The sequence below is a fragment of the Acromyrmex echinatior genome, chromosome 16, assembly GCF_024713525.1.
Source record: "Acromyrmex echinatior isolate Ae372 chromosome 16, ASM2471352v2, whole genome shotgun sequence".
In the NCBI taxonomy this organism is placed as follows: Eukaryota; Metazoa; Arthropoda; class Insecta; order Hymenoptera; family Formicidae; genus Acromyrmex; species Acromyrmex echinatior.
The window spans coordinates 5972657-5986698 of record NC_141867.1 but is presented as its reverse complement, the minus strand read 5'-3'; the positions used below and the strand labels follow the sequence as shown (position 1 = coordinate 5986698).

At 43.6% G+C, this 14042-nt stretch overlaps 1 protein-coding gene and 1 long non-coding RNA gene across 5 annotated transcripts in view; one reads left to right on the top strand and one right to left on the bottom strand.

Annotated features, from left to right (window-relative positions):
- bru3 (CUGBP Elav-like family member bruno 3) overlaps positions 1 to 14042 on the top strand; it is a 467269-nt gene that overhangs the window by 293239 nt on the left and 159988 nt on the right. The gene's annotated exons all lie outside the window — the stretch shown is intronic.
- LOC147907093 (uncharacterized) lies at positions 4227 to 12345 on the bottom strand. Its single transcript, XR_015547746.1, has 2 exons — positions 5694 to 12345; positions 4227 to 5556 (listed from the first exon to the last, which is right to left on the bottom strand). It is a non-coding gene; the product is annotated as an uncharacterized LOC147907093 (long non-coding RNA).

Below are 14042 nucleotides of genomic sequence, written 5' to 3'. Positions count from 1 at the left end.
AGATGATCTCTCGGGACCACTGTCAATCGATGAATTATCAAATCGCAGCCCCGACGCAAGTTGTAATTCCGTAAACCGGGAACGCGCGTCACAGAATCTCGTGAAAACGCATTTAGCCACATTTGGCATGGCGGTCTCGCGGACGCGACAAAGGGAATTTGCGACACAATTTCCGCGATTGTTACAATCGCGCACTGCAATTGAAGTACACGATGCCGACAATCGATCGCGCCGATACCGAGTGTTGCGGGTAGCAGCGGAGAATTTCAGAGCGCCGATTCGATACACAGCCAAGCGATATCGCACATGTTCAATAATAATCATCTAGTAATATTTATCGTTATGGTACGTCCCATCACGATCGATGTTCTGACTTATTGTTCTGGAGCGCTTCCAGGCTGGCTGACAGATTGCTATAATGCCACCGAGACCTCGACCGTGATTCCAATTTGGCCGTGAGGCCAATACGCGGTGCCAATAACTCCCTATACCACGATACTTAATATCACATCGGAAAGGAAGAAAAGAGATACATTTTTCACTGTTTCTGTCATGTAAATCATCTTCCCTTTTTGCACAAAGCTGCACAACGTACACGGCACGTGATGTACGAGAAATGTGGTTTCGTAATCTCGCAACGACAAAATGTCAAATGTCTTGCAGGAATGCGACGGCGTTCTCTTCGACGTTATATTAATGGTATATTTATAGCAAATTATATTCTGAAATTATATTCTGCATTATCAACTTTGCGCATTAAACGAAAGCAATAGAAAGTTTATGGTTTATCGTCGATTTATCGTCGGGACCTGACATCCGAGCTTTGACATCCGCCTCTGGTGAATAAATCGAAATACCGAGCCACGTCATCTGGCCACGTCGTACCAATGTTGAAATTAAACTACGGCACTTTTAATGTTTCATTAAGGTCAGCCTATAATTTTCTCTCAACACGACACTATTTATCGCCGGTCGTTTCGAGGGTTGACACTGCGCACTTTTTTATTGGTTAATCAAGCTCTCGAATATTTTCAATAAAATTTATCATTAAGACGAAGAGATAGAAACCCTGTGGACAAACTCTTAGACTTTTTCTTCTCTTATTACAAGTCCGAACTTCCATTCCCGCTGCTTGATGGCATTAATTATAAGAGGAACAAAAAATAGATGAAGAAACGTTATTCTTGGTGTTACGACTTGCTGTGAGTCGAGTTTTACGACTTTATGCTACGTGTTGGTCGAGTCGAGTTCCAATTCGTTGTTTCCGACCCCTTGATCCCTCGGACATCACGTGAGACCTCCGGTGTTCGCGATCTTCCCAGGTTTCAGGAGAGGATTCACGCTCGGACGTTGACGAGATTGGCTATAAATTTATTTGCTCTTTTAAACGTGATATTATTTTATTGCTAGATAAAACAAACGGGCAATCTTATGTTCCTACGTTTCTTGGTTCACATTACATCTCCGGAGGGTGTCTCTCATATTATTGAAGGTAGAGACTACGTCCCGAGCATGAGTGCAGGTACCACCTACATAAGCACACAGTGCACATCGCAAAGAAAAAATAAACAAACAAAATACGATGTCATAAAAGGGCAACATTACGGACTAACCGGGTTTAAGAATTATTATACCTAAAGTCTAATTTAACTTATTATTGTTTATGACGTAGAAGTTGAAACTCTTCGAAATTCCAAATTGAGCCCATTTTTTTTATCTTGTTACGCACGCGATGTCGTTCGATACGCTCGGCGTCAGGATATCAGCTTAGTCGATTACCTGGCTGAGCCGAAACGCGCGCGCGAGCCCTACCTTTCTACCGGCAAGGGCGCCGCGAACTTTATAATTGCGTTATTGTTTAGAAGTTTGGATTTTATCGAACTTGTCGAACTAGCGTCGTAGTTGATTACCGGCGCTGCGAGTAACCGCCTCCATTAGAGGCGTTTCCCACATCAGGGCGCTTTCTGTGTAAGCAGACTTTTCATCAAACTTAATTATCGTTGACTCGTCGGCAGACTGATCAGCGCCGCTTCGCTCAGGGAGAACGAGGCTAATAGGAATTAAACAAAATTAAATTAACCTTCGCGTTACATACATATGCCGATGGCACTGGCGGTGGTCCGTGCTGCACATGAAACGACGATTATTAATGTTTCACTCAGTCGCGTATATATCACATTGTTAATCAAATAACACAACCAATGCAGAGGCGTATAGAAATTCACAAAGGAGACTACGTTCTATAATATTTAATAAACGTAACAATATGATACGCGTGCGTTCCAAAGTTATTAGTTTCACTGTCACGCTGTATACGTTGCTTTGATCGCATTACAACGGACAATATATTAGATAAAATTACGTCACAGAAACTTTATCACAGTGGTATCCGATATTTAATATGACGCATTACGATAAATTTCCTAGCGTTTGTTGAAATTTCATGTTGGCTGTAATTGTGTGTAAAATATTAAAGCCATATTCCTGTACAAAATCCCCATAGAGAAGTACTCTTTGCTATTTTAAATTTTACAACAATTTCTGCATTATAACTGTTATTTAATTAATGACTGATGATTATATGTCAGTGGTATATGAATCGTCGTTTGTCACGCGCGATTTCCAAAAATCATTATTGTCGTACATAGCTTGATGTAACTCGACGTTCGCTCGACATTATGAACAACTGACAGATTAAAACTAAAGTGGATATCGATTCGATAAATTACGCCCAACTAATCGTTATCGTTTCAAAAAGCATTATAATCGCCCGCAGGCTCGTCATTTCCTGTCTTTACTTTTATCGACGATAAATGAAACTTTGTTAATTAGGAGTCGTTTGGTAATGCTAGTAACTAATTGGCACCTAGGGCATAAGCCAGACATGAAGCAGCCTCGCTCGAGTTAAACTCTAGCAGATTGTTACTGAAGCGAACAAGCCCCCTACGTGTTGAGAAGAGAACATCGCAGATACGCTTGATCATGCATAGCTTCTTGAAACTTTGCAAGCTACCGTTACTAATTATAAATGTTATCCGAATTTTGTACGAATTTTTGAGCAAAAATAAAAAGTGAATTGCATCAATGATGTATAGCTTTTTACTCACAACACGTGACGTATAAAATCTCTGCAAATTAAAAGCGTGCATAATGACATTACACTTAAATTACGTTCAGCTCGAATTTATTTTATTTATCGCGCCACGCAGAGATTCACAAAATTGCGTTTCCGTTAATACCGACCGCATGACGTAATAAAACAACGATAGACGCGTACAGTGGCGAACGTGTTAACGTAGAAGTCGTAAAAAACAATGCGGTAGGGGACCAGCTTACGATACCAAAAGGGACATTTTAACGGCGCCATAAATTCCCGCGGTCATCTTCCGCCTCGCAGCTCCGGATAAGCGTTCCTGTAAAACACGAATGAGGTAAGCTCGCGCACTCTGTACAAATTAACCCGTTAACCCATTTGCTTTTTGTCTCGACACGAATCGCCGGATCTTCTATTCAAAGTCCCCTAAATCCATCGTGCAAGACCTGCGCGCGCGATCGCTCGCTCCCATTTGTGTGATAAACTCCTGTCGTACAGCGTTATCGCGTCGCGCACAGTTATACAGTATCTCGTGGCGCAGTCCAAAGCGCAAATTCCATTAAACGTCGCGCGCGTTTTCCAAATTAATCGCCTGGAGTAGATACAGAGACGCTCGAGCACATATAATCACGTGCATCGCTAACGTTTCAATTATACACCGTCCTCCGCACACTTAGTCCGATCAATCGAGTTAAATCGGCTGATAATTCGCTGATGAGACGCACTGTATGGCTCCTCGGCGGGTCGCGAGAATTGAAATTAAGCCGATACGAGGTCCGCGTTATCAAGATTTAAACAAATCCATGGCTCAAGTGACTGATCGCTCGCAACAGGTGGGACATGTTCTCTCCAAGCAGGTGGAGCACTGCCGTCAGGCTGAGCCAGAAGCTTTGGCTCGAGTTAGCGTGCCAAGAACCCGCCCACTTTCGGGCCGCAACCTCAAACTCCTCGTCGAGCAAGCCGATATTGTAATTGCCGGTGCTACCCAAGTGGCCTAAGATTGATGAGGTGGAAGGCAAGTTAGTCGGAGCGTGGCAAATGCGAGCTGACTGTGATCCCGAAACCAGAAAGCGTATTTCGCGTCTTTGCCTAAACCGTTTGTCATCCGGTCTGGCACTTGGGGGCCTCGTAATTTCCTTTCCGCTGCCGAGCTTTTTCCCATCGAATACTTCTGCCATTCGGAAAAACTGCTGACAAATCACTATTAGCTGTTGCGAGTATGTCCAACGCAAGCCGCACTGATTCCAGAACAGCTTTGCGGTGAACGGCTAACGGTAAGAGCGATATCGCTTTTAACGTTATAGCTTTAGATATGGCTTATCTCTATACAGACAAGCTTACTCAATTTGTGTTCCACTTCACATTTCTCTATCTTTCTAGAACGCGGCTAGTGCATTCAAAAGTCTCGACATACATCCGCCAATGATGCTATCAACTGACGGCGACATGATTCTTCATCTCGTGGTAATATCCGTCTGCCTCTTAAGCGAATCACACTCGCTTGCGGATACGGAAAATTCACAGCGCTCTCTCTCTCTCCCTCTCTCTCTCTCTCATTCTCTTGCATAATTCTCAAAGTTCAGGGAACGGTCCTCTTTACCGCAACCTCAAAGAGTCTCTCGGACCGAGAGGCGCGAGGAATGCCGTCCCGAAGTGCATTATTAAGAGCTATCAGGAAATTTCTCGCCCGAAAATGGAAAGGGAAGGCAAAGACGCGAAACTTCGTCGGTTCCGCAATTCCACGGAATAGTCGCCGATCTAACAAACAACTCTTTCCTCCGCTCGCCCTCGCTACTATTGTGACCCACCGCCCAACTACCTCTCCCCCCCTCTCTCTCGCTCTTTTTCTTTTTCGTCACCCTCACCATCTCTCTCGTTATCTTCCACACTCGATTGGACGGAGCGTTTATTGTTTCAAGCGAGAGTGCGCTCCACGAGCGAAATGTTTTCCCGGTCGTCTCGCGCGTCGTCTAGCCGCTTAAGTACAAACAACCCTAGAAGTCCCGCGGTCCGAAGTTAGGTATACGACTAGCGGGGCAGGAAGTGATTTGGAGAGTCGCCAGGGAGCATCTAGGCCGCACTGAATCATTCCGACCACCCCTTGTTCTCTTCTGTCCCCGCGTATACGCGGCCTCCCCCGGGGAACGTCGCAAAACTGCGATAAAGAAGTTGCAAATCACCGACGAGATGGTCGCACCCGACGCTTCCGTCGTTTCACCAGTCCGGCCGAACTTCTGCGATGATTTCTTTCGTCAGGAGTGGCTCTACCTCCTCTCTGATACATCGGATTTACTACCCTCCGTGAATTCCATCATCGCCGCGATGAGGCCAAGAGAACATGAATTTTCAGTATTTTCAGCATTCAAATTAAATTCGACAATAAAGAATGATCATTTTTTACTGAAAGGAAATAAAGTTTAAGAATTTTTGTATGTAATATACGTCACATACGAGATGTACTCCTAAATTATTAGGTGTTGGAATTAATTCGTAGCGTTTTACAAGTGATGGGAAGTACTTTCATTAATGTATTTTTTAATGCTCATGTGAAATAAATAACATTCTTTCATTAAAAAACGCTACGAATTAATTCCAACACCTAATACTTCAACCGGTGATTTAATTTTTCAATGACGAAATTTCAGTCAAGAAACTTGTTACGCTATATTAAGATAATCATTTCCGCGCAACCAAAAACAGCAGCTCGCCGTTATGAAACTGTCCAGGACAAGAAGAGAGGACGGTAGCAACAAAGATTGCTACCGAAGGTTGTAAGTTAAAACGGTGACAGAAGGAATCCACGTTAGCTGCCAAGGAAGAAGGCGATAAAGGAATAGCCGGCAATCGTAAACAAACTTTCAGGTTTATCGAGCGAGGCATTGTTGGCTAAAGGCGCTGCAAATATTTGATAGCCGTTGTTCCTTCCACAAAACAGAGACAGAAACAAGCACGGGGCTAGGGAGAACGCGGCATCTCACCGTCATTCTCCGCCCCTTTCAAACTTTGCTATTCCCGTCCTCCCTGGCCTTCTGCCCCGGATGGCTTCGTCATTCCCTGTTTTCAATGCCCAACCACCACGACAACTCGTCCTTCGCGTTGCATCGTTCAGCGTTGCCCTCTTCCTATTTCAACAACAACAATCGAAATATTCCGGAGCTTCTATCGCCGCTGCTCGCATATCTCGTTTCTGGTAAAGATTCGCCTTAAAAAGGTTATCATTTATTGACGCCGTATGACGTCACCATGTTTTTCGTGAGCACGTTCTCGCACTCGCCACTGCTTGTGTCTTCGAGGAAGAGAAGCTCAGATAAAGACTTTCATAGACTATCTTCATCGGTAAAACTTAGTCGGTGTTCTGAAATTGTCGTTTCGGAGCATTCCGACAAAAGCAGTTGGCTTATATCATCGCCAGTAAAAAGTGCATCCTAATGTGTTAGATATGTAGCTATAGTATTTGAATAATTTCGAGCGGTATTCCGGTATCTTATATTCTTCTTTTTAAGAAACGAGCGAAAGATAATATGTTCATAGAGCAACCCTGGAGCAGAATTTTCTCTTGAATGAGTCGTAAAATTACTTTACAAGCGAAAAATTTATTACTATGTCAATATAATAGTTGATGATGTCAATGTAAAGTTGATGATGACATTGATGATGTCAATTGCAGAGTATAAATAAAAAGTTAGTTATATTAGTAGATATATAATTAAGAGAGTCGTAAGAATTTATCTTATTACTATAAAAATAAAAAATGACACAAGGATTGTGTCTTATAAATGATACAAGGATCATGAATTTATGTCTATTTTATACGTAGCTGATAAAGGACTTCAATGTTCTCTTCTCTAGTAACATTATCCAATTGACAGACTTCTTTTTACGATCGTTCTCGAGTACCTATCTCGTTGCGGCTGATCTAAGCGGAAAGTTTCATGGAACAAAAGAAATCGCGCGAGAGGGACTAGCTGGTAACAGTGTTAGCGGTACAATTTGCGATTAATCGAGTTCGGCAAGTCTGTTTGAACAGTACGGCCAAACAACGAATAATCCCGAACTATAACTCGGACGTCGAAATACCGTATAATGAAAATGTCTGTCGTTATGGTACTTTCGCAATTAATATTCAGTCCGATTGCCACAGTAGCAAAATGAGCTGGCTAATTGATTCTCTTCGAATAAAGGACTACAGTGTGTCCATTATATGCACGTGTATCAAAACGTTGAATAACAGAGGGGATTCTCCCCACATTCCGGGGAGAACAGATGAGAAGGCGGTCACGGTGCGCTTGCGAATACTGTGTATAGTTAATTTTATGTTCGCACAGAGATTGCGCGAGAAAGTAGAGAAGAGAAAGGGAAGACATGATGAAGGCGGAAGGAGGAGACAGAGGGCACAGTAAAGCCAGACTAAAAAATAGAGAGAAAAGTGTACCTATATGGATGGAGAAGTGCAAACGAGTAGGAATTTTCAGCGGGCGAAAGTCTCTTCGAAAACGCGCACGGTCCCTGCAGGCCGTTTTCAGCGTCGGGTTAATTATACCACCCCGCGCGAGAGCAGGAAGAGCATAAAAAAAAGAGGACCCGAGCAGCACACATTAAACGTGAATTAAACGTCGAGATTTCCGTTTCTCCGCAGCGCAAGGGATGATGGCGGTGGCCCAGCTCGGCGTTTTCTCTCTCTCTCTCTCTCTCTCTTTCTTTTTTTAGACTCTCCCATGTCTCTAAGGGTTTGACTTTAGTTGCGCGCCAGTGTTCATTCGATTTTAGAATCTTCACGAAAAAAAAAAGAAATGAGTAAAAACTGAGAAAGAAGACGGCGAAGTTTCTAGTGGAAATACGATAATCTATGGCGTCATAATTTTTATCGAGTTAAACTCGTTGAGACTATAGTTAGAGGGAATGACGATAAGACGGCCGGGACGCAAAATTACCTTTTTATCTTGCTTCAAGTTATTTTCTTAAAAATAGTACAAAAGTCTAAATTATATTATGCGTGTACTTCTAACAGCAATACTTACAACCTGCTGTCGGCACGCGCAACAAAGGGGAGCTAATCGCAGAAAATGTTTAATCTCACATCCCACGATTAGCTTGTGAATTAATGCTCCTTTGAGAACTCGTCTTGCCCCGAACTCAGTAGCAGTAACCCCAACTAGGTTCCAAGGAAACCTTGCCACCGTCACGGACTGACGGACTGGATTGAAGAGGGTGAGAGCGGTAATGAAAGGAAAGGGGGAAGAAGGAAGGGAATGATGGTGGCGGCATAGCGTTTAATTTTAATTGCGGTTCTCTCCGAGAATCCTTAGGAAAGACCCTTTGCTCTCGGGATCACGAACTTGACCGCTCGTGTATCGCTTATGCAATGTCATAATTTATCCGTTCGTGTTCTCTTGTACCTTGGATACCGTTACGTAGCTTTGATTACATATCACTCGCTATATATTTGACCGATGTTAATTGGAGTTATCTTAAAATTACGGACAGCCAATTATCTAGTATTGCGCTGTAATTCATTTCCCAGTTTTCCCTAACTTCTTCAAATTATTTCAAATCACTGTTTCAACGAATACGAAAATGAGAAAGAATATCATATTTTTCATAGCACTCGTTCGGCATGAATCTTATCGTTAATAATTTCTAAAAGACACATTTTCGTGTTCTATGAAAGATCTTTCAGTTGAAGGAGAAATAGCGTCACATCGAGTTTAAGATACGCCCAGAAACAATCGCACGTAGTCCTTACTTTCCAGACAACGTAAGTGCCACCCGATATCGAGAGAATGGGCGCGCATCTGAGGAAAATGGAGCACGGCAAGAACGAGGGGATAAAATAATTGAGGCAACGGTGAAACAAGGGCTGCCTGGGCTCGACTGCCTTTTGCCTTCGTTCGATCAAAATTCCCACCTTGAAAGAAAGACGAGAAGGGGAAGTCTGAAACCATGCGTCTGATAATGAGGAATCCGTGGATCGTTGTTCGACTCTTTGCTTAAAATAGGATCGTTCGGGCTTTCGAAAGTGATGGGACGAAAAAAAGAAGAGGAATTGAGGAATATTTCGTAGATAAAGAAATAATGCAATCTAACAAAATCGTTATCATTGTGCAACATTATATAACTGCTATAACTTACTAATTGAGCAAACACAATCTCGTGAAGCAATTTAACACGTTCCGTTAAATCAGTTTGGAACTAAATTTAATGTCATATTTACTTTTGCTCTTTCCTCAAATGTTTCAATATTCGGAGACTTTCCATCATTCTATTATCTAAAAAAACCTAGATGATTATATAAAAAATTAGACTTCTCGATTATCTAAAAAATCGGATGATGGGGCAAAGTGACTTACAAATTCGAATTCAACGACCCAAAATTTATAACAAATACATTCTCTGTTTTTTCATTCATTTATGTTTTTCAAAAATTGCTTATGTGATCCCGTGTAATTTTTGTAATTTTTTAAACTATTATAAAGTACGTGTTATTTAACAAATATAATAACGTAAACAAAAATATCATTGACGATGACCTACGCGTTGCGCCAAGTCGCCAAGTCGACAAGTCGCTTAAAATTGGCGCAGCATGGAAAACGCGTTAAAGATCACAATTTCGATATTTCACTTTATTAAGTTACAGTTCTATCGATTATTCGAGCAACTGCAAAACGTGAGGTCACCTCCCTCTTCGCAACTATCCATCCCGTGGTTTTCTGTAAAGCGTGCTGTCGATACTATTCACGCAGCTGAGCGATTAGACAAAGGTACGAGCAAAACATCGGTGCGCAACAAACTCTTTGTGGGCGAAAACAAAAAAAACCTCACCTCCGCGCGAAAGAAACACGTTCTCTCCTCGTACGATCGATTCTACCCTCTTCAATCACATGACCGCGAGTGTATCTCGTCATCTGCCATGAAACACGGGACAGCAGGAAAGCTTCGCACGCTGCCGGTACAATCAATCTTTGTCCTGCGAATCAGGCGCTTTCTCCGCGACCGTTCATCATCGCCGGTCGAACGATTACGTCCGACGCCGATGTGCGACGTAAAGGAAAAGACGGCGAGTACGGCGGGGAAACACTTTTACGCGATTTCGTGAACCGGCGAGCGGAGAGGTCAACCGTACACGATTCTCCAACGCGTAGGAGGCAAATAGGAATCTGCGGCCGCCGTCGACTTTCGAAACGACGTTTGTGTACACAGACGTTAAATTCCACGTGCAGGTACGCGAGTAGGTACGTTCGCTTATATATCCCCGATGTACGGTCGCGCGGGTTTGCGCACGTAACGTTTCGTAATGAGTCTAACCTCCGAGGGTTGTAAAAAGGAAGGAGCTGACGCAAGCGTTACTTTTTGCTCGCGCCCGCAAGAAACGCGCGCTTACGCGTAGAAATGCCTTCGTGTATGTGTGTGTTTGTGTGTGTGTCTGTGTAAACCGGGGTGCTGCTGAGTTACACACGCGCGGCAATGTGCACCGTAGTAGGAAGCGGTAAGTGCGGTCTGTGATTTCGCAGCGAGTAAGTACGACGTCGTCCCGAAAGAAAGAATGAAAGAAAGTACCGCTTTTTTGCGCGAATGGCGAGTCCAGCCTTCTTTCTTTTTCTCTTTCTCTTTCTCTCTTCTGCTCGGAACGTAGCATTAAATTTTTTTTTAACGTTAATCTAAGGTTCTTCTTTTTCAAGCAAGCTCTATTTAGAATTCTTTTCTATTCGATAGTTTAAAAGTGTTTTGCATGTTGGATAATGTATGAACGCTGTTCAAGAAGAATTTGAAAACTTTGCGAAAACAGAGCAAGCGTATATACGAAGGGCGGGGAAAAAAAAAACGTAAGGAAGACACTTTCGCGTTTTAGACAGGCATTTTAGATCCAAGGAAGATATTCAGTCCCGAAGACATACAAATTGTGTCTGAAACCGGAAGAAAGGAGGCAGAGATGGGAATGGTAGATAGGAACGTAGAATGGAGGGAAAAAGTGGAGTGGTATCGGCGGGTATTCTCGAAATTTCGACGAAAGCGAATTCTCGCGCTTTCACTGTAATTTCCTCGCCACCGCCGCACGTGAAAATCGCATCAAGTGAGACGAGGGGGGGAGGTAGGGCGCCGTATCGCCTCGCTTTCCGCCGTTCCGCGAATCCGAACTAATATATTTCCGAAGCAACTCGATTGCATCGAGTCGGAGAAAGATAGACAGATAGAGAGAATTAGAGTACGGTAGGTAGGATAGAAAGGTGGAGAGAGGCGGAGGGAGAGGAGAGGAGAGGAGAGGAGAGGTACACGGCGGGGACGCATTGTGCCTAGGGCAATGGTACCGAGTGGAGCTGGTAACCGTGAAGGGATGGAGGATACCAGCAGCTACCCCTCCCTACGTCTCATCCTATTTGTTTCTGCTTCCCATGTACGACGCACCCTCCAGCATTGAAAGAAGAGAGAAAATTGGAGTGGAGGAAAGAAGAGGAAGAAGAACAGAAAGAAGGGAGGTGAGAGGGGGGGAGGGAGGGGGAGAGATGGTTTGTCAATATTCATTATGTTTGCGCCGAAAAAGGAGAGGTAGTAGGGGAAAAATGGAAGTGAAACGAGACGGTGGGAATACACGCGCGGAAAACGTGCGCGACGCACGGCACGCAAGAATTTACAGCCACGAGAGCGCGTGTAAAGAGGACCGGACGAAAAAGGAAACCGAAAAAAATGTGCCGCCGAACCAATGTAGTCGGCCGACTGAATTAATACCTTCACGAAAGGCTTTTTTGTCGCTACCATATTCTCGCGATGTGATTTCACGTGGAATGCTCGCGTCCACGGGAACCACGTTCCAGAATCAAAGCGCGACTAATCAGCCAAGTGTGCCAGGGATTTATCGCGGCGATGAATGTCCACAATTTTTCATTATATTTAATACGCGCATGTATTCATTCCCTTGTTCAATGCGACGAACAATGGCAAGCGTGATACGCAGTATAAGCGATATGCGTGCAGCGTGCCGGAAGCGAGAGCGATGTCGGCATCATCTCCGCGTCGCGTCGATATCCAAGCGGAATTTCGCGCTCAAGTTTTGTCTCACCGCCCGGGATTAATGGCGATCCTCTTTATTACAATTAGTGCAAAGCACGCGGCGCGCGCGTGCGCACGCCTGTGTATTAAGGGAAATAGCCGTCCGTTGAATATTTGACGCCCCGTTGCACCTGTCGCGTTGCCCACCGAAGCGCGCTGCCGCACCACGCTTCGAGCGTAATTTAATTTGATATTCCCCTTTGTTAATTTGATAGCGGGGGAGAGTACACGAGGAGGGAGAATAACGCGGGGGATGGACCGAGTGGAATGGGAGAAAAATACTTCAGATTCTCGGCTATATCAGCGGCAGGCAGCCTCCGTGTCATGTGACCCCTCGACACCCACCGGTCGCATCGAAACGCATCATCGTGTCGCACGTAGCATTCCCGCTCCGACCACTGCGATGTGACTGTTCGCCACACGTCGCATACGCCACGCTGCACCCGGCATCGGGATACTGACGCCTCGCTGACGTTGCTAGTGCGTTGCGCGTAATACAGTCGCAATTTGTGCGACGCGATACGCCACTTCCGCAATCGAGCATCACTGACGTTATACGTATACTGTCGCGCGGCGAGGGTCGGTGGATGACGCCGCAGGGAGAATGAAACGCGTTTCTGTAGTCACATATTCGTTGACGTTAAGTCAACGTTTAACTTATTCCACCTAATTATTTACTGACTATTAAAGAATAATTTCCTTCGCGTATACTCCTAATATACTATAATTTTTATCCGATTCGAATAATTTTTATCGCTTTTGTGATAACGTAGAAGTGGAACAACTCGATTAACGTTTTGGCATATCTGCATTCTTCCTACGATACGCGAGATATGAACTTGGACGCGTGGAGAGGATGTAATTTAACGTCCCTCTCGAGTACGAGAGTTTCAGAACAGCCCGGATCTCTCAGCGGGTATAGCCGATGATAGGAACCTTTATGCGGAACAGCAGGGCATCATAGATCCAGCCGTGCGAAAGGATCCAAGAGGTGACGGGCGCACAGTCAGTGTGTGGTCATAACGAAGCTGTCGACATGATGGATGAGGAGGAGGGCGGGCGCGACGATGGTTCCTGAAGGGAGGATGAGGAAGAGAGGCACCGGCCCATCGTCCGGCACGATACAAGGGATGCTATCGCTATCGGACCCGCACACCCTGTCTGTCATCAGCACGCCTCACCACCTCAAACACACTCCGGCCACCCGCTGCACGCATGATGGAATATGCAGTATTATATAATTATCCTCGCAGATACTATCTTGACCAGCGCAACGCGTAATTAGAAACTGTCGAGCGAGCAGAAGCTTGCTGCCTCAAGAGTTTACAGTGCATAACCGAAGGTAGCGAATTTACCGAAATAAGTTTTTAATGTTACTATCGCACTCGATATTCGTAGGTATCTAATTTTTACTTTGTTTCTTGCTCATTATAAATTTAATCCCTCTTAATCGCAACAAATTTTTGCATCAAGATGATCATTCATAAGATATACTGCTATAATTTTTTTCTTTCATATGATTTATGATTTTGTATTGTTATAACGTAAGAATTTAAATATATGTATGAAATTTGCAAAAAATATCCTGCGTGTGACCGTATATTCCTTCTATGTATTTTTTGTGAGTTACTTGTAAATTTATAATTTTTTTTCTTTCAGTCATTTTTTTGCTCAATTTGAGGTTGATTTTTTCTAGGCAAGTATATAAATAAATGCCGGTGTTTACATAAAAAGAATGATTTTGTTAAAGTATCTAAAAATTTAAATAGATACATATTTAAAAATAATTTTGTTTTATTAAAATAATTACGTAAGAAACTTAAAATGATAACTGCAAAAAGTTTTGACACTCTAACAATCGATTTGAGCGTCCTACATAATTATTTTGATGCTCCAACAAAATTAT